Source organism: Narcine bancroftii, chromosome 2, assembly GCF_036971445.1.
Source record: "Narcine bancroftii isolate sNarBan1 chromosome 2, sNarBan1.hap1, whole genome shotgun sequence".
NCBI lineage: Eukaryota > Metazoa > Chordata > Chondrichthyes > Torpediniformes > Narcinidae > Narcine > Narcine bancroftii.
Window position 1 is genome coordinate 295,125,322 of NC_091470.1, and position 27,071 is coordinate 295,152,392.

A 27,071-nucleotide genomic window follows, 5' to 3' on the forward strand; every position below is an offset into this window, starting at 1 on the left:
ATAATTTGAATCAGTGAAAGGGTCAAAAGAGGTGGTTGTGAACGAGGTTTGGGCGAGGTAGCTTAAAACGTGAAAGTCGACCTTCATAGTTAGAATCTTTGGCTAGTGTATTGTAAGAGAAAGGAGGTCCCATTGGATTTTTTTCCCCCCAGGACTCCTGGAAAAACACCACAGAAGCGAGAGAAAAAGACAGTGATTACCTGGCTAGAAACCAGCACATTATTTGTAACACTTTTTCTTTATATTATCACTAATTACCCCCATTTACCTTGCAGTTTATCTCCATATCTACCCAGTTCCCTTTGCCCCATCTCTCCCTCCCCAAACCTGTATGCAATTTATAACCAATTTTTTTCTTCTTCCCAGTGCTGACGAAGGGTCTTTGACCCATAAGATCACTGTTCCATTTACTACAGATGTTCTCCAGCCAGCAGAATGTTTTCACAATTCTCTTTCTGTTCCAGCATCTGCAGTTATTTGATTTTCAGATACATATCAGTTTGAAATGAGTGTGGCCATTGGGATCACAGTGGACACGATGAAATAACCACACAAGGCATTTCTTCAGTGAATCAAACCGATTTACGGTTCAGAACATGTGCAACCTTTTAAAAGCCCAAATCACGTGCCTAACATGTGTTGATGTCATCACACACTGATGTCACATGGCCGGTTCAATGCCGTCTGGAGTTGTAGTGCCGCCATAGTGCCGCTACATGAGTTTTATTAGACCGAAAGGTGTAAAAATTCTTCAAGGATCAGAAATAAAGTCCAACATCCCAGGATATATGCAGCCCAAGTCCTTTCTACTGTGACTGCAAGCAATCTCATCAAACTTACTTCATTGGTAGCTGGAGTGTCCTAGATCCCAAACTGATGGGGTACATCGTGCACCAGCTTTCCATTGGCTTAATATAAATGAAAGAGAGCTTCAGGACTATAGCTAGCCTTTCACTTCAAATACAGGCAATCAATCAGCAGGCAACAAGTTGAAATCCACCATAGTAATGTGCAGATTAGCAGCAGGAGGAGTTAACTTGACCCTCAATCTTGCACCGGCATTGACTAAGATTGTCCTACAGATAACCGTAACTTCAAAGTTACAATTATGCTTGATCTGATTGTAAGAAAGCCGAAAAAAGTTGTTTGCACTTCTTTTGATAGTTACCACTCTGCTGCCCCTCCCAAATCACTATCGGGAGTCAAAACATGAGAGTAATTGTTTCCAGTGGGGTGAAAGGAAAGCTGAACAGAAGACATGCAGGTGTTTTTTTTTTGTTCTAGTCTCCAGCTCAAAATAGAATTGGAAAGGACTTGATAAATTAAATCCAGAAATTAAACTTGGAGATATTAGTAAATGCATATCAGCCCAATCAAATACATTAATTTTGAAGGATATTTCAAAAAAGTACCTGCCTGTCAGATTAAGCAGCAATGAGAGGAATATCGTAAAAATGTGTTAAGAGTTCCTACATTTCTTGTTCATTGCCAGGATCCATGGACAATCATTTATTTTTTTCTCTTTTCAAAATTCTTTATTGAGTTTAGCATAACAATCCATAGTCAAAATATTTTTTAAAAAGCAAGGCAAAATAATAATGTCTACATAACATAAAATTAAAGGAAATACACAGTATGCCATATTTTAAATTCCATCCCTTATTATTAAATATAATTATCTGTTAAAATAATTATAAATCAATTAAATACTATTATAACAAATCTCATTATATCTAATAGAAACTAACGTGAATAGGGTGGTGAAGAAGGCTTTTAGTATGCTGGCCTTTATCAATCATTGCATGGAATATAGGAGTTGGGAGGTGATGTTGAGACTATATAAGACGTTGGTGCGGCCTAATTTGGAGTTCTGTGTGCAGTTCTGGTCGCCTAATTATAGGAAGGATATAAACAGAGTGGAGAGAGTGCAGAGAAGGTTTACCAGAATGTTACCTGGGTTTAAGCATCTAGAGTATAGGGAGAGATTGGACAGATTAGGTCTTTATTCTTTGGAGCGTAGAAGGTTGAGAGGGGATTTGATAGAAGTATTTAAGATTATGAAAGGGATAGACAGAGTGGATGTGGATAGACTATTTCCATTAAGAGGAGGAAAGATTAAAACAAGAGGACATGAGTTAAGAATTAAGGGGCAGAGGTTTAGAGGTAACATGAGGGGGAACTTCTTTACTCAGAGAGTGGTAGACGTGTGGAATGAGCTTCCGGGAGAAATAGTGGCGGCGGAGTCAATTGTATTATTTAAGAAAAGGTTGGACAGGTATATGGATGAGAAGAAGATGGAGGGTTATGGGCATTGTGCAGGGAGGTGGGACTAGAGAGAGGTGTTTGGTTCGGTGCGGACTAGAAGGGCCTAATGGCCTGTTTCCGTGCTGTAAATTGTTATGTTATCTTAATAAAATCTAAAAATAAATGGAATATTATACAGGATAATTATAATTAAACCAACAAATCCACTTATCTAAAAAAAAGCTAAAACTAAAACTAATCTAACCCTTCCCTCTAATCAAGATTACAAAAAGAATACAATGATAGATCAAATCGCGACTTCTAGAAGACAGACAGATCAGCCCCAGAGCACCCAAATCCTCTAAAACTGGCAATTATGATAATATTCAATAAATGGGCCTTGTCAAACTGAAACTTTTTAAAAATCTTTTCTGATGTAGCTAATGTATCAGTCACTCCTTTACACAATTAGGCCCAGGTCTGCAATATTTATTTCATAAACAAGCAATTTGATGTGTTTTCACAGACATTACATAGTTGTATCTCTGCTTTTTAAGCGCCAGACTAATTATCCTATGAAAATCTAAACTAAACAATATAATACTTTGAGGCTGCTCAAGAACCGTAATTCCAGGACCAGGGATGCATTTCATACTAAGCAACTGATGGTGTACAGACTTTTCAGATCATTTTCAGAAGCATTAGATCAAAAGATAACAAAAACAAATAGTGCAATTTACATTTATAATCACACAGGTTAGAAAGATCTCCCATAATATTGAAATTGGCAGTAACATGTGACTGTAGCTTTTGCTCATTGCATATAATGAGACCTTTAACTGTACATAGAACATGCATGCGTGATATTAATTGTAAAGCAATGCCCAGTTGTTAATTTGCTGTAAAAATGAATTGGCAAGTATAATTAAGAATCAGTTTAGCACATGAATTGTGAAACAGGTATAAGCAGAAAGAAAATCATGCATCTAAGCTAATTGAAGGTATCATCAGTTACCTACCTAACATTTGGAGAAGGCTGTAGGTGTGAATGACATGGGCAGCTCTCTCTGGAAGGTAGTTCAACTGACTGAACCATTGGCGTTTCTACTTGGTAGTTCCAACACTTCCTGACAAGAGTTAGCTGGAGTTTCATCATCTATATTTCTATCAATGGGATTTTTGGAAGGTGCAATCTTCCTGAACTTCCCTAACCATTGCATCAGGACACCTGTCCCCCAGCTGAGTCTGATCTTAGGTGAATGGCTACTAGTGCACCTAGGGTTTGAAATGTGTTTATGAGAGTTATGGTAATAAGAAGTGTGAGTGCAGGTGCCGATGATGGCAGATGGGATATATTACTGTTCCTCTTGTCCACTTAGTGCTTCAGCACAACTTTAGTGAAATGGGATGCTTCTTCACATGACTCTGGTCTCCTCCACTTTAGGAAGCATTGGGTCTGATAGCAATTTCAGTAAATGTGCAAAACTTCAGCAATTACTCAGCTTTACTGTGCATTACTTAATGGGAACTGAGTAGATCAATTTAGGTCCTGTCCACTGTAGTACATCCTTTTATGGGATACTGAATTTCTGGTGAGCAGAATTGATTAAAAGCAATTGGTATATGTTTAGAAGACCTGAGTTTAATTGAGTGAGATCTAAAGATTAGATTTATTGTTGGATGCAAGGATTATTACATACAAACCTTAAACAACCATTAGTTGCAAGAAACTCCAATCTGTATCAGTGAAGTCCAAGCAGTAAGTACATTATGAGGCATGTAAATGAACTTTAAAAAGAAAAGGACAATGTTTATAAAAGGCACAGAATGTGATGAAATATTAAGGCAGATAAGGTTGTTAACAATCCCAAAAGCCAATATTGGTGAGTTACAAAGATGAATTTACAATTAAAAGCTTGTCCACTTCACTTAGTATCAGAAGACACGAGCTGGAGAAATACAAATACCAAACTTTGAAGGAATCTATTTCAAATTTGTGTTATGTTTGTTGTTTTTGGCTGGTCCCCTCATGTTACGTGTTTCAATTAGCCTCAGCTTGCCTGGCCAGGAAGTAAGGGGAAAAAAAATCAGACAGAGTCACTGCTCTTAATTACTAATGCAAAAATGCTGCAGGAAACTGCACATTGGATGAAAGCAGGATTGGGGTCATCTATGTAGCCCTTCAGGACAGTAGAGCCTACAAATGCTAACATATGTAGAGTGGACATTTATTACTGAAGTATCAGACAGCTTGTGAAATTCTATTCCAACATGCCAAGGAAAGATTATTTTAGGAAAATATAATTTCAGAATTAATATTGCAATATCAGCTACATGCATGCATTGATATTGAAAATAACAAATGTACTTTCATTCTAATTGCCAAAGTTAGAAGCTAACTCTCATTAAATCATCTGATGTTTTTCAAAGGGTCATGCATTGATAAGACACAGCTCCTGGGAGGAAATGTTACAGCGCATTTATTATGGCAATGACCACATGTAATCCAGTAGCTGAAGAATTAATCTCCTTTTTACTGTTCATGTCTGCTTTCTAAATCAAATTTGTAGATTCGATATTCCTGAACACCCTGCACTAATATGACTAAAATTAGCAATCATAATTATAATTTATTTTCATTTTTTAAAATAGAACCCAAATTAGTTTACTGACACCAAACAAGTCACAACTTTGGAAAATCAGAAGCAAAGGATTAAAAAAAGGCACAACATCTGTCCAAACATTCCAGATTTGTAAGTTTTGGATTGGAATGGGGATAGAAAGGAATCTATTCTGTGTGGGCTCCCCTGTAATTCTCACTACCATCACTAGTTCATTATGGTGGCCTTCAGTGATTCACACAATGCCTAGAGGTATAAGAAGTAAAAGATAAATCATACCTTATATTTAAGTTCTTTAATGATAAGAATTTAAAATAAATTGCATCAATTTGATTTCACATTCCAGCAGAGAGAAAAAGAAGCATGGTAATTGACTTCACTACTACATAGTATATTAAAAGCGTTTGTTCCACCGAGTTAGCCCAGAGGAACATGACACTTCAACAGTGTGACTTAAGGTTATTCTCTTAATCGCCTGCACTAATTTTGAAGGAACGTTAACTATTTGTGTTCCTGATTACAGCAGAGAGAACTGGCTAATTGAGCAGCATTATGGTCAATGATTGAGCATGAAGCCATGCGGCTGACCAACTGGGCCAAGATGAGATCTTTTGGTGATTGTAAGGGAAGTTGATAATATGATGGTGATAAGTAGGCTTCATGCTTCTCTGATAATGTGTCTGTGTCTGGTAATTAGGGATCGAATAACATGCAAGATAGGAGCAGTACAAGCTTGATCCCCAATCTAACTGAGCCTACGGGGTACTTGGAGGTGCATGGTAAAAATAGGCCGAAGGCAGCATGGTTTCCTTAAGGGGAAATCTTGCCTGTCAAGCCTTTTAGAATTCTATGAGGATTTTGTTTACTTGGAATTTCAAAAGCCCCTTGACAAGGTGCTACACATGAGACTGCTAAGGAAGATAAGAGCCCATGTTATTTGAAGAAAGATACTAGTACAGTTAGAAAATTGGGTGACTGGCGGGGGACAGAGATGGGGATAAAAGAGGTCTGTTCTGGTTGGCTGTTGATGCCCAGTGGAGTTTCACAAGGCTCCATGATGAGGCCATTTTTTTCATGCTATGTGTTAATGATTTGAATGATGGAATTGATGGCTTTTTGACCAAGTTTGTGGATGAAACAAAGGAAGGAAGAGGGGCACATAGTGAACCAAAGCACTGAGTTTGCAGAAGGATTTGGAAGGTTAGGATATTAGGCAAGGAAATGGCAGATGGGATAGAGATAAGAGAAGTGTGTGATCATGCACTTTGGTGAAAGGAATTAAGGTGTGACTATTTTCTAAGTGAGTTTAGAAATCAAAAGATCAGAGTGCTCTGGGAATCTTCATGCAAGATCCCCAAAAGGTTAACTTACATGTAGTCGGTAGTAAGGAAGGCAAATGCAATGCTAGAATTCATTTTGAGGGGGATAGAATATAAATGCAGGGATGTAATGCTGAGGTGTTATAAGGAATTGATCAAACTACACAGAGTATTGTGAGAAGCTTTGGGTTCCTTATCCAAGGATGAATACGTTGACATTGGAAAGTGTCCAGAGAAGTACACAACAATGATCCCTGGAATGAAAGGGTTATCATATGAGGGGAGTTTGATAGTTCTAAGATTCTACTCAATGGAATTTACTAGAATAATGGGTATCTCATTGAAACCTATTGAATACTGAAAGTCCTGGATTGAGTGGACATGGAGACAATGTTTGTTTTGATGGTGGAGTCTGGGACCAGAGGGCACAGCCTCAGAATTCAAAACATTCCTTTGGAACAGGTATGAGGAGTAATTTCTTTACCCAGAGGATAGTGAATCTACAGAATTCACTGCCCTGTACAGATGTGGAAGTCAATACATTGGGGATATTTAAGACAGAGGTAGATAGGTTCTTCGTTGGGAAGGAAATCATGCATTTCTGGGAGATGGCAGGAAAATTGGGTTGAAAAGCATAGTAAATCAACCATGATGGAATGTCGAGACAAAATTGATGGGCTGAATGATCTAATTCTGCTCCTAAGTCTTATGGTCTATGTGGACAGATTGAACATAGTTTTTGTATCTCAGGTTGAGAAAAGAAAGTTGTTGCATTTCTACGCTACTTTACATATTGCCAAGACATACAGCATTTCCCAGTCAATTACTTCTGAAATGGGTTTCTGAACTTAGCAATGATATTGATAAAGTAAATAGGGAGGAGAAACCAGGTTGTTCCCAGTCCTGAATTTAATGCCCTGCTAGTGCAAATGAACCATACGCCATGCCAAATCAAATCAGACCAAACTGTATTACCTTGACATATGATAGCCTGCTAACACCCCCAGTTAAAGGACAAGAAGAGAAAGAGGATGAAAAATGGTGCAAAAAAAGCATCTGGAACAATGAAACATGGAGAAAATCTTCCAGGTTCTCATCAGTGGTATAAAGGGAAACAATGGCACTGAGTTATTCAGCTGGATACAAGCCCTGGACCTTCAGAGATCTGTTGTGAGTTGCTATGCTCTAAGGTAGGCTACTGCTTTTGGTGGGAATTGTCACTCCAATCTGGTGTAGAGTTAGACATCTTATTCAGTCCAATGTGGACCTTGGCTTGCTGAATGATGAAAGTAAGTTCTTCCTTAATTATTTTTTATTTACTTATACGATTTTTTTTTGTGCAGTTCCAAGGTGCCTAGAAACAGTTCACCTGTCTTCACCCCAATGTTTTAAAGTCGGTGGCATTTAAAAAATAAAGTCTTTCAGAATTTCCGTCTTTGCTTTTAATGAAACCTATCATAGGCAGAGCCATGGCATGGCCTCACAGGAGGTGATGCTGGTAAGACCTCACCACTCCAGGGTGGGGAGAGCCAATGAGAACAAGGACAGTGAGTGACAAGTCCAGATGGCGAGCTGGAAGCAGGAATGGGATTCTATGTATATGGGGTTGATTCACATAGGGGAAGGAGTAAAATGGCGTGGAGGATAAATCATGGTTGAAGTGGGGTGACTGTGAATTAATTTTGGTGTAGATAAGGATAATCAAAGTGGGATGCAAATAATGTACTGTATGAATCATAAGGATATCCACAGAGAGACATATAAATTAGTGGAGTGTAGACCAGGTGATGCACCTGAAAGTGCTTTCCCTTTCACAGGTAGGAACTGTGATTATTCTGTTCTGATGGATTTATTTTCTTTTATTTATCTTTAACAAAGAAATCAAAATTATTTAAAGGTTCTGTGTGAAATTTAGACTGGCTTAAATTCATGATCATTAAACAAATATTTATTATTGGCTTCCCTCACTTCCCATAAAATGGCTGCAGGGAAACAATGTTTAACAGTTGCTTATTGTTTCAATAATATTAAAAAATGTTATGGATGTATTTAGAAACTGGTCATAGAAATCTTCTTCAGGACAGGGATGTGAAGTAAGCTGATTTGCAAATTCTGGAAATGTACAAAATTAGCAAATTTTTGGTCGTGTCCAGAATGTCATGAGTAGGCATCATTGATTATAAATACTTATAGAGTAAAGATGGTTAGAATGTGAAATGGTGAGAAAGATGTCCTTAGTGTGCACTGCTTGCCATTTTAATAGAGTCAGCAGAAAATTTTTTTTTGCAGTGGCTTCACCATTACCAGAACTATTGAACATTCACTCCAAGACAGATTAGATAATGTTTTACTCCAGATAGAGTTTGTTCAATTCTTTTGATGATTAGAGAAATCCTATTGGACCAAACCTCTTTGCTTTATCTGTGATTATCCAGATTAAGTATGCTGGAAGAGTCAAAGACTGCAGACTGCGTTTGGCCCAATTTGAGAACATTTGCTAACTGACCTTTCCTTTCCTTTCAAATTCTTATAATAGCATTTGATTTTGGAGTTACATGCATTATAATCCCTTTTAAACTTTTTAAAAACTTGTTAGATGCTGCTGGGTTCAGAGGAGGCACAAGCTTTTAATCAGGAACACAAGGGTGCTTTGGTAGTGAGATGCCATTTTAATTCATATCATATAATTAAAGCACAAGTCAGACAAACGCTTTAGATATTAATGGAAGAAAAGCACCTGACCTCACCTGTCCCATTAAATAGGCTTATCTAATCTCTATGCCATGTAACGGAGTCCCAACCACAATCAAGAGAAATGGTCAATGTCATTTTAATTGTTAAAGGCTGCAGATAAATGGAAGATGGGGGAATCCTTTGTTATGCCTCACTTTATTTAATGTACAACTATTGGAAAGTTTAAAGGTCTGTATTCCTCAGTATGTTTATAAGAGTATTTTTCCTGTGCTGCATTGATAGAGTAGGTGGTGGAGCAGTCTGTGAAACTGCATAGCTGATTTTAATTGTAATTTTCTGAGATGGCTGTTTTAATAATTAAAGTGAAGGTGGCAATGATGTTTGATCATTAAACCAATACCATCAGTAAGAAGTTAAAGAGACAGCTCACTGGCAAGGACATCTTTAAAAAGAAGTTCCATTTATGTGGTGCTTTTTAAGCTTCAGGACATTACAAAGACGTTCCAGTCAATAAAATACATTTGTGATGTAGAAGAACGTGGTAGCTGATCTGTAAGTTTCTGCAAATATTAATGGGGTAAATGGTCAGATGATTCACTATTATCAAGTTGCTCAAAACACTGGAAAGAGTGTGGCCTACATTATACCAGCTTGAATTATTAATTACTTAGAATGGTAGAACGTTACAGTGAAAGCCAAAGCCATTCACCTAGTCACATGTAAGTTGATGCTCTGATCGGCCAATCCAAAGCAAATCAATTACTGTACTCAGTTCATTCCCTGCAGCATTGCTGCTTCTACAAATTCAAATATTTATATTATTTTCTGATCAAAAATTTAATCTATAAATTCTTATGCAGTAGGAAAGCAACTTTAAACAGGCAGTGCATAGTGTGTTCTGTCAAATTCATTTTGCGCAGTGTTGTGCACAGCCTTCTGTACTTTGCTTAATCTCTTCTTACGACATTGAAGGAGGCCATTCAGCCTATCAAGTTATTGCGAGCTTTCAGTTATTCGATCATTCCCACTAATTACCCTGAAGCCTATTCTCTCACATGCCACAGGGACTTTTGCGCTCAGTGACACCGTGCCATTTCTTCATCTCTACTCGTCAGATTGTGCCATCCCTTTCTAATAGAGTTGTGAAATAACTTTTATCGTTTGTACTGTAGTAGTTCCAAATGGTGACACATTATGCTCTATTAGAGTTCTTTGAAGAAATCTCAAGTAGGATAGACAAAGGGGAGGCAGTGGATGTAATATATTTGGACTTTTAAAAGGCTTTTGATAAGGTGCTGCATGTTAGATGAGGGCCCATGGAATTACAGGGATGATATTAGACTGGATATAAACTTGGCTGATAGGCTGGAAGCAAAGGGTTGAAATTAATGGATCCCCTTCAGAATGGCTGCCTTAACAAGCGGTGTTCCGCAGGAGTCAGTCTTGGGGCCACTGCTGTTTACAATTTATATTAACAATTTGGATTATGGAATGAATGGTTTTGTGGCTAAATTTGCAGATGACACCAAGATAGATGGAAGTGTTGAAAAAACTGTAAAGTTGCAGAAGGATATAGACAGATTAGGAGACTGGGCAAAAATATGGCAGATGAGATACAACGTTGAGAAGTGTTCGGTTCTTCATTTTGGCAGTGGAAATAAATAGGCAGAAAATTCAATCCTCGGAGGTGCAAAGGGACCAGGGCATCCTTGTGAAGGGGGAATCATAAACGTTAATGACCAAGTGGGATTGGTAGTGAAGAAAGCAAATGCTATGTTGGCATTCTATTCAAGAGGAATTGTGTATACGTGTAAAAAAGTGTTGATGAGGCTCAACGGGGCACTGGTGAGACCTTATTTGGAGTACTGTGTGCAGTTTTGGGTCCCCTATCTTAGAAAGGGTTGGAGAGGGTGCAGAGGAGATTTACTAGGATGATTCTTGGAATGCAAGGGCTAACGTTTGAGGAACGTTTGGCAGCTCTTGGATTGTATTTATTGGAGTATAGGAGAATGAGGGGGAATCTCATAGAGACATTTTGAATTTTGAAAGGTTTTGACAGAGTGGATGTAGACGTTTCCCTTGTTTGGTGAATCAAGGGGTCACAGTCTTAAATTTAGAAGTTATCCATTTAAAACAGAGATGAGGAAGAACTTCTTTAGACAGAGGGTCGTGGATCTGTGGAATTCACAGTGGTAGATGCCAAGTAATTGGGAGAATTTAGACAGGAAATTGACAAGTATCTAATTAGTAAGGGTATCAAGGGATGTGGGGAAAAGGCTGGAAATTGGAACTAGGTGTGAGCATAGTTCAGCTTAGTGTAGAATCACAGAACAGACTAGATGGGCTTAGTGGCCTGCTTCTGTTCCTTTATCCTGTGATCTTCTGCTGGGTAATATGGGATGGAATAAATGTTGGCCTTGCACTGAAATCCTGTAAATCAACATGAAAATTCTATGGTAACAGGTAGAGGCAGATATCTGCTGGAGAGAATAAGGGAGGTGAAAGTTGTCCTATGGGGATAAGAGTGGTTCCTAACGATTGAACACCTACATACATTCCTGAATAGGCTGAATAGCCTATTTCTGCTCCTCTGGCCTAAACTCTGACTAAACTCAGTTTAGTCTCAGTGGTGATAGAAGAGTTGAAAGACGGGAGAATGGGAGAGATAAAATGGGGCATCGTTATTTTAAAAGTGAAAGATGAATCCCATTCACAGATGGGCAACAGGCGACAAGAAATGGAAGGGTGCCCCAATGATGCATCTTCATAAGATTCCAGAGGTGTGGGAGTAGAACAAAAAAACATGGCTGCAGATACTATGACTGCAAATCCTAATTTTTGGTGGGTAACTCTATTTTTCAATTCAGTTGTTCAAGTAAGAACACTGGATAATCCACTGGGTTGTCGGCAACAGCACTCCTGCTTGTACTTCAGAAATAGCTGTGGCTCGAGCATGCCTCTTCCAGAATAATGGTAACACTGGAAGCTAGCCAGTAAAGTGGAAAAATTCACATGTTCACAAAGGCTGGGCAAATGCACTCCATCAGTAGATTCCCAATTGTCAAAGAGTGGTGTCAAAGTGTGTTATTGACCATACTAGCTAGCAGCACTGGCCAAATACTGGTTCACTGATACCCATTTTCTTTATTTTTCAATCTTTTTATTAAACATATTATAAGTAAACAATACATGAAGAGAATAGGAATACATAATCATAAAGGAAAAAAAAATCACTATATGACATCATATGATATAACATATTGTACTACACCACAATTAACGAACATATTCTCATCTACTCAAAGTGAAATCTTTAAAAATATTATTATATAACACCCCCCCCCACCGCCTACATTCTAAGAAAAAAAGACTGGGCTGCCTATCCTGAGAATTTACTAATATAATTAATCATCTGGTCTTCACCAACAAAGAGAAAAGAAGTAAAATTAAATATAGTTTGGAAGGGCAAATAATTATACTAAGTCATATGGAAATAATTTATAAAAGGTCACCAAGTCCCTTCAAATTTAACAAAAGTATCAAATGTACGTCTCCTAACTTTCTCTAAACTTAAACATGACATAATTTGAGAGAAGCATTGAGTTAAAGTAGGTGGATTAGATTCTTTTCATTTAAATAAGATGGCTCTTCTAGCAAGTAATGGAGAAAAGGCTACAACCAGATATATGCAAGTGGGAACTCGTCCCACTTCTGGAACTATAATTCCAAAAAAAGCAGTCAATGGGTTGGGTTGCAAATTAATATCCAGCATAGCTTACAAAGTCTTAAAACATATGAGTTAGAGAAGCCACTTCTGATTTATATCTATCACAAATAGGACTAACAGTAGAAAAAATACAGGCCAATTTGGCTTTCGACAAATAAACCCAATGTACCACTTTAAATTGATTCAAAGAATGATGAGCACATATTGAAAAGGTATTAACCAATCCAAACTTCTTCTCCCATGATTCCACTGGAAAATGATATTGAAGTTCCTCTTCCCAGGCCCTTTTAATTTTGTTATTAGAATTTGATTGTAATCTTAATAACTGTTACCTATAAATGCTACCTATGAGAAGGGTTCAAATATAAAAGAGGATTAAAGGAAAAGTTAGAAAATATAGGGAGCCTTGGTTTACAAAGGATATTGGGAATTTTGTTTGGAGAAAGAGGGATATGTATAGACAGGTATAGACAGCAGGTGTTTGAGGAATATAAGGAATTTTTTAAAAATCTTAAGAAACAAATTAGAAAGGCTAAAAGGAGATATGAGGCTGCTTTGGCAGGCAAGGTAAAGTACAAAGGGTTTCTACAGGTACATTAAAAGCAAAAGTATAGTGAGAGATAAAATTAGGCCCCTTGAGGATCAGAGGGGTAGGTTATGTGAGAAGTCAGAAGAGATGGGGGAAATTTTAAATTATTTTTTTCTTTAGTATTGAGCCAAGTGAAGTAAGGAAAACTGGTAGTGAAGTCATAGAAAATATACAGATTAATGAGGAGGTAGTTCTGGCTATTTTAAAGAGAATCAAGTTGGATAAATCTCCAAGTCCTGACAAAAATACTCCCTAGGACTCTGAGGGAGATTCGTGAACAAACACTGGGGTCTCTGACAGAAATATTTAAAATGTCACTGGCCAAGGGAGAGGTGCTGGAAGTTTGGAGGGTAGCAAATGTTATTCTGCTGTTTAGAAAGGGCTTGAGAAGTAAACTTGGTAATTAAAGGCCTGTGAGTCTGATGTCAGTGGTGGGTAAATTAATGGAGAGTGTTCTTGGAGATGGTATATAGGATTATTTGGAAAGACAGAGATTGATTAGGAGTAACCAACACAGTTTTATACGTGGTAGATCATGCTTAACAAATCTTATAGAGTTTTTTGAGGAGGTTACTAAGGAAGTTAATAAGGGGAAGGCTGTGGATGTTGTCTACATGGACTTTAGTAAAGCCTTTGACAAGGTTCTGCATAAGAGGTTGGTTAGGAAGATTCAATCATTAGATATTAATGTTGAAGTAGTGAAATGATGGAAGATGCCAGAGAGTAGTGGTGGAAAATTGTTTGTCAAATTGGAGGCCGGTGACTAGTGGAGTGCCTCAGGGAAAGGTTGATGGAGGGGCTGGATGAGGATGGGAAGAAGTCAAAAATTGAAAGGTGGACCAGGAGAATTGGGGGAAGCAGAGGAAGCTAGGGTTAACTGAAATTTCCATCCAGCTCAGGTGTTTTACCACCCCACTCTGCTCCTCCCACATTTATCACCTTTCTCATCCCTCCTCCCCATCCCATCCTTCCATCACTCATTTTCAACTCTGTCCCCTTTCAGGTTCACACTCTATTCATTCTACTGATCCATCCTTGAATGACAAAGGCAGCTGGCCCACAAAATTGTCTAATAAATGACAGTTTTTGTAGCTGTTTCACCATGAAACTAAAATTTCCAGATAATACAGTTTTTAATGACAAAGGGAACAAGCTTGAGAATTTGTTGGTTTTTTTTACATTTCATTTCCAGGCTATGCTTGTTTATTCAGGGTTTCATTTACCAACCTCTCAGCAGAACCAATTGTTTCAATGGCAAAGTGTTAGCTTCGCATCCAGAGGCTAAAGTTCAATTCCCAAATTAAACTGATACTCAGAGTTAGTAACCCTGCTTTAGTGAGTTTCGTAACTTTCATCAAGGCCATTGGAAGGGTCACTCGGCAGCAACAGCCACTGCACAGATGTCAAACAGAAATTAAAAAAACTACCCATTTCTGCTTCTGACCTTAAGAGTGTAATTCTTGTTGGTCAATTAAAAAGCTTTATTGATGGCAGCTGCGGCGAAAGTCACGCTTATAACTATCCTGGCTCTCTGGCTGAAGGAGGAAGTGCAGTGAGGCAACTAAAAGGGGACAGACATGAAAAATGGCTGTCAGGGAATATCTGGACATCATTTGTGGGGAAATTGTTGAGTGGCTGATGAGGCATGCTGTGCCTAGCTCCCATATGGATCTACTGACTCTTTTTCAGTTATTGTAGGTATTGTTAATGATTCATTTGTCACTGTCAAGCTCCCACTGGGCTTTTCAAGTCACTTCAGACTGTTGGTCTCCATGGTTTCCAGTATTTCACTGTGCAACAAATGTCTTCTTTTTAAAGCTGCAATGCCCATGATTTTCACATTTCTATTTGAATCTGTTTATCCAATATCGTCGTTCTCCTGAAAATCAAGGTAAAAATAAACATTAGCGGCATATGTAAACAGATGGCTCAACCCAATCAGAGATAAGACTGGATACAGTTGTCAATGGGAAACTGTTTTAATGCTGGATTCAAACATTAGAAATAAAAGTTTAGGAACATCATGGAGGAAAGTTTAGGGCAGATGTCAGCAGATACATTTTATTCTGAGAGAGGTGGGTACCTGAATTGTATCGCTAGGTGTTGCGATTTAGACTGGTACAATAGGAACATTCAAAACACTCTGCGACAGCACATGGATGTTAGAAAAATAGAGGGATATGGGTGTGAGGTAGAGAAAAATTTGATTGTTGTGGAGTTGGTTTATATAAGTGGCACAACATCAGAGGCTGAAGAACTTGTGGGGTGCTGTAATGTTCCCTGATCTAAAGTTAATAGGAAATTGCATTGTTGAAATGGAACCTATTCTGTAGAATACAATGTTGGTGGTGTCTATGCAACTGGCCTCATTAAACTGAACAAGGTTAGAGTAATACCAATTTAAGTGATGTATTAGCATATCCCCAGATCATTAAGTGCTGAGATTGTGGGGCAGAATTTCCTTCACCAGCAAACTTTACAGGATTGTAGCTGACCCTTAAACATCATCTGCCCAGAAATTCATCTTTGGTCAAAGCTTATGAGTCTATCCAGCAGCAGGTGTCACATCTTCTTTGATGTTTAAAGATATAAATAACTTTCAGTGGTAACTAAAATTAAGATCTTCTCACAAGCCAACACTTACAAATTCCTGCATTCTCCTGCCAGATAGCATTAACATTGACTTTTCCAGTTTCTGCTAAACTGCTCCCCTTTCCCCCTCCTTTCCCTCCCCCCTGTCAGGTCTCCACACCCTTCCCTCTCTATCTACCTAGCCATCCCTCCTCCCCTTGCTTGCTGCTGTGCCTCCCCTCCCTTCTCCACCTATTACCCTCTGCCTTTGCGACCACGCCTCCCCTCTTACCCTTTTATTCAGACACTTGCTGACATTTTTCCATACCGTAATGAAGGGCTCAAGCCCAAAATGTTAGTTATGTATTTTTAAATAACTGTTTGACCTGCTGAGTTTCTCCAACATTCTGTCTTTATTTCAACAATAGTATCTGCAGACTTATGTTTTACTTATTTACACATTGAGCTATTGCTTATATCCTGCCGGGCAGACTATATTGTTTGCATTCCTGTTATCAGAACCCACAACATGCAGTCTACTCTGAACTCCAGTTTGGGATAACCAGATAGATAGAGAAAAGTTCTCAAGGTTATCTTTCTTAAACTCACCTTGTCAAAGAGTTAAATATTTTCACTGTCTAGTGGGAGTCCCTGGGCCAAGACCACTCAGCAACCAAAAGGACACTAAGCATCTCAGGCCTCTTCATTTGGAGAACACAAAAGTCCAGTATCATCTCCCAAGCGACCCATCCACCGACCTGTTCTGATCAGCACTGCCTGCCCTGCTAATGGCAGAGTTCACAAGGCTTGCAATAGCCACTTAAGAACCTGCAAAACTGAGAACAAAAAGCCTACTGCGCAGATTCTAAAACTCCACTCCATTGAAGGCTCCAGCTCTGAATTTTAAAAGTGGCACAGAGCATATTGAAGTTCTTAAATAGAACACTTAGCATTGCCAGTTAAGGATGAAGGTCTCTGTGCAGTTTTTAATGCGACCAGTGTGGTTGGAGTCTGAGTGGGTTAGTTCCGTAGCTGGAATTTTGTATTGCTGTAGGAGAGAGAAGTTCTGTTTGGATGGAAAAACCAGTTTGCAATTAAGATCAGTTTGAATGGGATGACCATGTACATTCAGGAGGTGAAGAAGACATTGTTCTGATCTGTGAATGATTGCTGATGTAAGCGTGCCAGAACCTAAAAATGTTTTAAAAGCTTTATCTTTGTTAAAATTGTTTCCTGCTCCTTAAATCTGAAGTGTGAAGTGACTGAAGAATGAGGTACAAGGAATGTTAACTGCTGAAATGTTAAACTGGAAAGCCCCAGAAAAAAAGATGTTAAGATTGTGATGTGGCACGAGTCCATACCTGTACTTTTGAAATGGGCAGTGCACCAATTTAATTGTTTTTAGTCCGTAGTTTATCACTTTAACAGAAAAGCCTGATTCACAAGTGACTGGAATCAATTAAAGCTAGCTGGCATTGCTTAAAGACAAACTCCATCTCAAATACATTGTGACTGAAATGATCTGGAGTTAAGACATTCATTACTATCACAATAAGGGAGAGCCAATTAATGATGCAGGAGGAGGAAAATAGGAGAGATTACCTGCATCTGCTGGAGACAGGATTTCCTTCAGGCACATCCACCAAAGACAGTGGGAAAAGGCAAATGAGGCTGCCAAAGTCAAGTGTCAAGCCCCATGGTGTGGGGTCAGTGCAACAAGAAATTTCATGACATCCCGCACACAATCAAGGTCAGACCTCTTGAAATACCACATCTCGTCTACTGTATCATTAACATTGCATAGTTTTACACACCCATCACTCAATAACCTTGAATTTCTATCTCTCAGCCTGACATGCATAGGTTCTCCCAAAAACTCAATAGTCCCACTCCAGAGGTCATCACCTTGCGGTTGTGGAGAAGCTTGTATGTTCAAGTGCTGCCTTCTGGAAATTATGCTCCCAGCAGTTCCAGGTGAAGAATGATTGAAAGAAGTCCTCAATGGCAAAGAAGACAGAGAAGGGTTGTGACCCCAGTAGTTATGAAGATGGAAAATGTGGTCCCATGACATTGAGCCTGGCCACCAATCACTAAGACTACATGGGTTCAAATGCTCTGGAATGGCAGGACACATGGAGGATGCTTCCAGATCTAAGAGCCATGTGGCCATGGAGTATTGGAGAAGAGGATGGGATACCTTGCTTAGTCAATAATCTGCATTTGAGTAGCTGATATATGATGGCCATTGGGCAGTCATGTCAGGACTGAAATCTTTTCTGGCAGCTTCATTTGCAACTGAGTAACCCTCTTCAGGATACATTTTGGAACCTGGAGCATTGGAATATTAATTAACCAAAAGAAGGATTATCCATAGGGATGAGGGCATTTCATGGTTCAGGAGTGAGCGAAGTACAACATTTGCATCCCACTCTCAGCAAAACCCAGCTTGTTGAAAGTTCAGCAGAGGTTACACCTCCATATACATCTTAGCTGAAACCAATATACCACTGGCAATGGTGCATAGACCCTGACCCTGAATTCCAATGGTTGGGTTAGGGTATGAATCAACTCATAATGCTTTTGCTTTCTTTTTCGGGAACATAAAGGACATCTCTCTGGACAACTTCAATACCAGGTTGGAAGTGATAGTGAAGTCTGGAATGGAACCATCGGTAAAAATGGTGCGTGGGAAGGCTAATGCTGATGTCAACCAGCACTAAGGTGAGTGCATCCGACTTGCCCTGGTTGTGATGAGCACGGATTTCCTCTAGCTCAAGAATACAAGGAAAATTCTGAGGTTGGGACAATGTCTAATCCTGGCTATATCTTCAAGAGGAGTGTGAAATGATCTGAAGATAGGTGGATGACCACCAATTGTACTCTCAGAGGTGTAATCTGCCTGACACCATAAGGTCACCTGTGATCATCAAAACAATATAAATGTAAAGGATCTGAAGAGATTTTCAGCACAGATGAACAAAACTCTTAAATGGGTTTCCATTACTAATGATACTGCTATCTTGTGAACTGGGAACAACTCAAGTCAGGTTTCCAAGAGGTCTGCACCCAAACTATTGTGTTCTCGTCATAACAGAGCCTGGATTGCTTCAAAGCAAATGACACTCAGATTCCTGATCCCCTTGAGCAGATGTAAGCAGCCTTCTTTGGCCAACAAAGCCATCTGTGAACTCATTTAGAGACTGATATCAAGGGATTCATCCAAGCAACTGGTGGATGAGATAACTTCCAGGGTCATGCAGACCATATAACCATATAACAATTGCACCATAGAAACAGGCCAGTTTGGCCCATCTCGTCTTTGCCGAACACTTTGTAATGGGTTATATTATTATGGTTATGAATAAATATATCTTTAAAAGAGATAGATTGTAGAAGGTTTAGAGTAGGTCACTTCACAAACAGTGTAACACTTCACAAAAGACATAATTTAAAATGAAAGACCTTTGCTGAATCTAGACATTCAGGCTCCAGTTGATTTTGCAGAGACAATGGAACTTATTTGGAAAGAAATTCAAAAAGAGGTGCAAATTGGAACAGAGCCCAGGCTCAAGTACTTAGAAAATCTTTCAACGATTGGGTTTGGAGCCTTGGGAGAGGTATTTGGTTTTTACAAGCAGAGCAAGGAGAAAACGAGCAGGATTTTTCTCTCAGAAAGAGAGAGATGGAGAGAAGTCAGTTCTATAGTAGCAGTTGAGGCTCAAAAATGGCAAGCTGGCAGGTTTTGAAGATGGGTTGTGAGTTCTGAGTTCAACCTGTTCAAAACCCTTGAAGTCCTTACAAGAGGAAATAAGGGAAATAAGAGGAACTCTCTGGTGACCTGGAAGAAGAGGTTGTCATTTGGAAACCCATGATGGGGCAAGTTTCTTCAGAAAGACACTGAAGTGACTGATTGGAGGAAATCAGATTGTGTGTGTCCAATGAGCCACAATTTTTTTCTCTGAAACCAACTAGCACTTTCCTGAGTGGTAACCATTTACCTTTAGACACAAGAGCTTGGTGAAATTCATAAATGTTAAATTCTGTGTGCAGTATAAGAATTGTCTGATACCAGTGAACTTGGAGGAGTGAGAAGTGAGATTGGACAGTGAATAAAAAACTTTCCTGAGCATATACACATTACATACATGTGTGCTTAGAATTAGAAGGGGGTTAAGTTAATAGTAATAAGTTATTGATCCTGTTTTTATGTTTAAAGAAAATTAAAAGCAACTTTTGTTTAAATGGCCATTTGACTTGGTGAATTTCTATTACTGTTGGGTTTTGGAATCCTCTGGGCTCAGAACACACCTTCTCCCACCTAGTCCCATTGACATGCACCTGACCCATAACCTTCTCTCGTCCATATAGTTATCCAACTTTCTTTAAATATTAAAATCAAGCCCACATCTACCACATCGCCCAGAAGATCATGCCACACTCTATCCATCCTCTGTGAAGAAATTTGCCCTCATGTTTCCCCTAAACTTTGCCCCCTTCAATCTCAATTCATTTCCTCTTGTTTGAATCTCCCCCACTCTCAATGTCTCCCTTATAATTTTCCCTTATAATTTTACATACCTCTATCAAATCACCCCTCAATCTTCTATGCTCCAGGGATAAAGTCCCAGCCTGCTCAACCTTTCTCTGTAACTCAAAACTTGAAACATTCTTGTAAATCTCCTCTGCATTCTCTCTATTCTGTTTATATCCTTTCTATAATTCAGTGACCAAAACTGCACCAAATTTGGCCTTATCAGTGCCTTATACAACTTTAACATGACATCCTAACTCCTGTATTCAAATCTCTGATTTATGAAGGCCAACATACCAAATGCTTTCTTCACCATCCTATCTACATGACTCAATTTTCAGGGAATTATGTACCAGAATTCCTAAAACTCTTTGTTCTACTGCACTCCTCAATTGTCCACCATTTAATGTTTATGACCTTTGCTGATTAATTCAACCAAAATGTAGCACCTAACATTTATCAGCATTAAACTCCATCTGCCATCTTTCAGCCCACTCTTCTAACTGGCCAAAATCCCACTGCAAGATTAATAACCGTCTTCACTGACCACAACACCACTATACTTAGTATCATATACTTACTAATCCAATTTACCACCCTATCATATAGATCATTAATATATATGACAAACAACAATGGATGCAATACCAATGGCTGGGGAACTCCACTAGTCACTGACCTCCAATTTGACAAACAATTTTCCACCACTACTCTCTGGCATCTCCCATCCAACCATTGTTGAATCCATTTCACTACTTCAACATTAATATCTAATGATTGAACCTTCCTAACAAACCTCTGATGCGGAACTTTGTCCATATAGACAACATCCACAGCTTTCCCCTTATCACCCATATAGAACCTTGTCCATATAGACAATATCCACAGCCTTCCCCTTATCATCCTTCTTAGTAATCTCCTTGAAAAACTCTATAAGATTTCTTAAACATGATCTACCACGTAAATACCTCGTAAATAGGTTCTAGAATCAAAGGTTACAGAGAGAAGGCAGGGCAATAGTAAATCAGCCACGATAGAATGGCAGGAGTTATTTGATGGGTCAAATGGTCTAATTCAGGTTCTGTCTCTTATGGTCTTTTCACCAGATAGCTTGCACTCAGTGAGAGATTTCTCTCCAGATTGCACAACCAGGTGGTCCACCAGTAGAGGCAACAAGGCTAGATGGCAAGGTAGCATCCCACCTTAGCCCATGTAGGAGATATTACCAAGCAACAATAATCTTGCTGAATATGACTGGATTCATTAGGTTAGATGTACATTCTTGGCTGAGAAGCCAATAGAATCAAGGTATTATCCATGGGATTATGACCATTTCTGTAAAGTTAATGGCTGTGTGCTTAAAGACAATCATGATTGTGTGTTTGTGTTATTTCTGGACATTACAGAGTTTGGAATAGAAAGTATATAAGTTTATTCTATTTCCATACCTAATCTTCCACCTCTCAGGACAAGAATAAACTCCAGAGGGTTGTTAACTCGGGCTGCCACATCACAGGCACCAGACTTCATTCCATCAAGGACATCTACATGAGGCAGTGTCTTAAAAAAGCACCCTCTACCCTCAAAGACCCCCACAACCCAGGCCATAATCTCTTCCCTCTGCTACAATGGGGAAAAAGGTACAGGAGCCTGAAGATGAGCACTCAGTGGCACGAGGACAGTTTCTTCCCCATTGTCATCAGATTGCTGAATAATCAATTAACCAAAGACATTGCCTTACTTTTTGTGCACTGCTATTTTTTTTTATAGCCATGTCATAAGCTTGCTGTAATATGTGTGTTTGCATTAAATTTCATGACTTGTTCATGACAATAAACCTGGGATGCAGTGGGAATTTTTTAGGTCCCAAAGCTCAGCAAAAACACAACAAGGAGCTGCTGGAGCCACCCTGATGAGGTGCCGGAGCTGCGCCCTGAGGTTCCGGAGCAGTGTTCTGCTGAGGTCTGGTAGCATTGCACCCCTGAATAAATCCTGATTTTGATTCTGATTCTCATGTCCGACACACCCTCCCTCTCCCATTCCATCATCCTTTCCAATGTGCAAGCTGCAGGTGGTACAAGCATGCATCACCAATGTTAGCCCCTCTGCTCCCCTCACCACAACTCACTCACAGTGCCTCTCCTTTTTGATTACTGCAAACTATAATCTCCCCTCACAGTTAGAGGAAATTGAAAAGGAAACCAAGATGAAGTCACCCCGTCACATGTTCCAACATCTCATGACATCTGATACTAACAATCTGGGTACTTCAAAATTTGCTTTGTTTTATCATGCATACAAGGTGAATCAGTGGGCATGCAGCAGAAGGGTGATGGACATTCAGCTTGAAGTACCTGGTGAATTGTCAACCCCGAATGAAGTGCTGCATATGATGACAAGGAACATACAAGAGTCCAGCACAAATCATGCACTTGGTTTTAACCATATACATATAACCATATAACAGTTTATGGCATGAAAACAGGCCATCTCGGCCCTTCAAGTCCACGCCGGTTCACTCAAACAACTCAGCTAGATCCCTCCCCCCCCACCTATTCTCCGCCCATAACCCTCCAAACCCCTCCTATCCATGTATATATCCAGCCTCCTCTTAAATGACTCTGCCTCAACTATTTCCTCTGGAAGATTATTCCATTCAGCCACCACTCCCTGAGTGAAGAAGCATCTTCTAATGTTTCTCCTAAAATTTTTCCCCTTGTGTCCTCTTGTTTCAACCTCCCCTGCTCCCAGGGGAAGAGTCTACTTGCATCTAGTCTATCTATTCCATTCATAATTTTAAACACCTCTATCAAATCCCCTCTCAACCGTCTACATTCCAATTAATAAAGTCCTAACCTCTTCAATCTTTCTCTGTAAGAAATCTGGAAACTATCAGGACCATCTTCTGGTACCTGGAGTACAAATGGTGATCATTGGATCTGCCATTGGACCCAAGTTGTAAAATTGCAATTAGAGCAAATAAACCTCCATCAATATTGTCAGAACACGCCCTGGGCCTAAATAGGTTGTACAGGTGGAATCCAATGTTAATTTCAACACAGCTACTGAAGATAAATGGAAAAGGCTTCAGTATCAGAAAGACACAAAAGGACAAAATCAATGCCATTGAGCTGGCATCAATGTCAGTACAAAGTTATAATAAATAAAGATTAATGCATTATGCATTGAACAAGCATAATGACATGTTCTACATGCAGTAGATAGGTCCCTTGCGTACTATAAAGTTGTCATTGGCTGTGTATTTAGGTGAATATTAATAAGCTAAAGAAAAGTAATAGCTTGTGTTAATTAATTAAACAATAATCATATGCATTATAAGAGAATTAATAGCCAAGGTTAGTATAGAACACTATCTTAGTCCATACATATATTTGCATATTCATGTCTGACAAGTTACTGGCTATGGAGGATCAGGCAGAGCAGAATGGATCGGTCTTCCATTCGAAAGAGCAGCTCCAAGCTCCAAGAAATGCACAGCAAATTTCAGGACAGAAAATGAGAGGAAAAAAGAATGCAAAAAGAGCTCAATATTTCAGTCTAAGAACATAAATATTCTCACTTTCTTTGATTTAAACATTCAAGAACAGTTTGCACGTCATCCCTAATTTTCAATTTTGCTAAGTTCCCCAAGACGTAAGAAACATAATAGGCTAAAACAGAGAGGCAGATGGGAGCACAGAATCTAATAATAACACCACACAAGTGTTTGTAATGCTTCAACATAAAACTGTTCGTAAAAGCGACATAAAGATAGTAACTTCAACAGCAAAGTTGACATCACAGAATTGTCAGGATTCCTGTGTAACACCGTATTAAAGCTGATGCTATCATTTCAATGCCATGTTTCCCATTGACCCGTTGTCAGTCCTTGATGATGTCAGCATGTAACTCAGCTAGCACGATCTCAGCCGCCAATCCTTGGAGGGGGATAACACAAAACAAGCCATGCTCTGCCAGTGCAGCAAAGTTTTGGTAATGATTGAATAGAAATTGTTATTATTAAAAGAGAGAGGGAGAATGCTCCCAATGGATCCTGGATAGGCTGGTAAATAAGAGTCCACAGGGCCACATTGTTAGTGCATGGGAACCAAGGATGTCCTCCAAAACCAGAATCAGATGGAGATTTCCAGAGAGGTCTTTGTAAAAATCTTCATGAATGCTGACGCTTTGGAGCTCTTGTCAATCTACTCCTGTGGACTGCAGGAAAAGCAAATGAACTTCTCTTCATCATGAAAGCAGCAGTCAGAAGCAAACCGTGAAAGTTGGAAGAAATCAAAAGCAGCAAACCTGGATTGATCCTGAAGCTGGGGACCTGAGAACATAGCATTGATTTCCACTGGTAAAGCATTTCAGACACATGTCTGAGTGTGTTCTTAATGTTGTACTAGGTCACAGGCCTCAATGACAACAATGAATGTTGCATGTCTGTCAATCCTTTAAATAGCACCATCTCAAGGTTAGTCTGTGAATAGTTAACAACTATTGTTTTCCAGACCAGTGATGTTGAAAATCACATTGCAGATGAATTTTCACATTCCTTTACTTTTGATAATATACAGGGTAGTTTTATACCAGCAAAAAGACATATGAACAATCTCATGAGCAAATAAGGAAAAGAATTTCCTGATAGGTGCTCATGCGCAAGAAAGGTGCAAAATTGGTCTATCCTAGATTAAGCAAATTTTCATCATACATTATTTTGGGTGGCCTTCCGTGAAAGAATTCCTAATCCGTGGAATATCACAGAATGTCAGGTGATTCAGCTCTTCATTCCTCTGCTGCTCCTTTGAGGGAACAACTCATTTTCTCTGAAGCCCTGAAAACTATTTTCCTTCAAGAATTTATTCCATTCCTTTTTAAAGGGCTAAAACATGACACTAGTGTTTCAATTCAAATGAAAATTGGAAAAGGCAGTATCTTAGGAGGAACCAACCATCTTCTGCAGAACAGAAGATGAGATGGGAAAATGCAATTTACCATTACTGCTCTACAATTACAAGAAAATAAAATGATTAATACATGACGAATATAAGCAATAACTCATTTCTACCATTTGGTCATGAACAAAGGCATATAGAATCAGGCCCTTAGGCCAATTCCCATTCTCTGTAGATATGGTATATTTGCACAGGTTTGTACTGGACAGTTCTGTAGGGGTAACTACAAGGGGCCACCGTTATATGTCGTCCAGCTGAACATTAATTCAGACCTTCACCATTGACAAACTGACACATTTTCAATATATGCTCTTGCACATTAAATTCACCTCAAATTATGTGGCATTTCTAAGCATTATTGCCAAGCATCATCTCCTACACCCATTCATTAACTGAACAACATCCCTCTACCATTCACTGCAAACAACATACCCAGCATTCTCTGCAATGATGCTTCCTCCTGGTCTATTCTGGCTCTCACTTGTTAACTGTAGTGTTCTTTATACATTGTAATCAGTGTATTTGATTAAAATTCTTTCATCACAGCAATAGTTGGCAAGTGTTTACCCCAAGACATAGTAGTACAAAAGCTAAAAAGGAAAGAAGATAAACCCAAGGAATGATCCAGATTCGTTATTCATTGGATATTAAAATAGACATCATAAATTACCATAAGAACGGATGAATATTCAATGAACAAAAGTGGTGTGTTGAATATGCCCAGGGATTGTCCATTCCATAGTAAGTCTGAGAAATACAAGGAGAAGCTAACCTTCCATTAAACATTCTGAAATTAAAGTTAAAAGGCAAAGAAGTGTGATTATGAACAAAATGGAACCTATATGCAGTTTGGATCAAAAATCTTAGCAACTCACATTCATGAATCAGCCTGGAGACATATTGGGAGAGAAAGACTTGAAGAAGAAATGCTTTAAGGCTGCCCATGGTTGGATCAACTGATTCAAGAACTGATACTCATTAAAGAACAAGAAAATTCTGAGCAAGGCAGACAGTGCTGATGTAGATGCTGCCAAAATATTTTCCAATGATCAAAAACATCAGAGAAAATAGCAGCAACAACCTAAGATAAATCTTCAAAGATGATAAAACGGGCCTGAATTAGAAACATTGGTCTTCCTGCACTTATATTGAGAGGCAACACTAATGGAGATAAGAAACCTAGGGTGGCACAATTAGTGCAGTGGTTAGTCTGACACCATTACAGCAACCCAGGTTCACCTTTATGAAGTTTATATGTTCTTCCCGTGACCTGCATGGATTTTCCCTTTGTGCTCTGTTTTCCTCCCACCCTCCAAAATGTACAGGGTTGTAGGTTAAAATTGTGTGTAATAGGCCGGCAAGAATTTCAATGGCCGGAATCAACTTCAACTGCGCTATAAATAAAATTTAAAAATTAAATTAAACTGTTGTTTACTACAGTGGAATCCATGGGAACTCAAAAAACGTCATGAAGTTTCAATTTCCTGTAACCTGTAATCCATCCAAAGGTTTGGAAAATGAGGCGCATTCCCCTGAATGATTTGCATATTATTTTGCACCAGAAATGTCAACAATGTAACCTTCATGATTCTTCTCTTACTAGATAATGCTACAGCAGTGATGTTGATTTGGAAACCTTGTGTTCTTGAAATAAAAGTTGCTTATATACCACTATCATCAACGTCTCTCCTGCAGCCAATGAGCCGGAGTGTTGTTACCACATTTGAGACATGGTAATAATGGACACAGCTGGTACCCAAAAATGTAGTCCAGGAATTTTGGAAACAGTTCAATGTTTGCAATGTATTACATTGATT

The 27,071-nt window shown here is 38.9% G+C and overlaps 1 long non-coding RNA gene across 6 annotated transcripts in view; it reads right to left on the reverse strand.

Moving 5' to 3' along the window:
- Positions 1 to 14,308: 14,308 nt before the first annotated feature.
- Positions 14,309 to 27,071, reverse strand: part of LOC138755438 (uncharacterized) — a 63,048-nt gene continuing 50,285 nt past the window's right edge. For all 6 annotated transcript variants that reach the window (XR_011352290.1, XR_011352293.1, XR_011352292.1 and 3 more), the window contains one exon: positions 14,309 to 15,073. This is a non-coding gene — a long non-coding RNA (uncharacterized lncRNA). The remainder of the gene's footprint in view (positions 15,074 to 27,071) is intronic.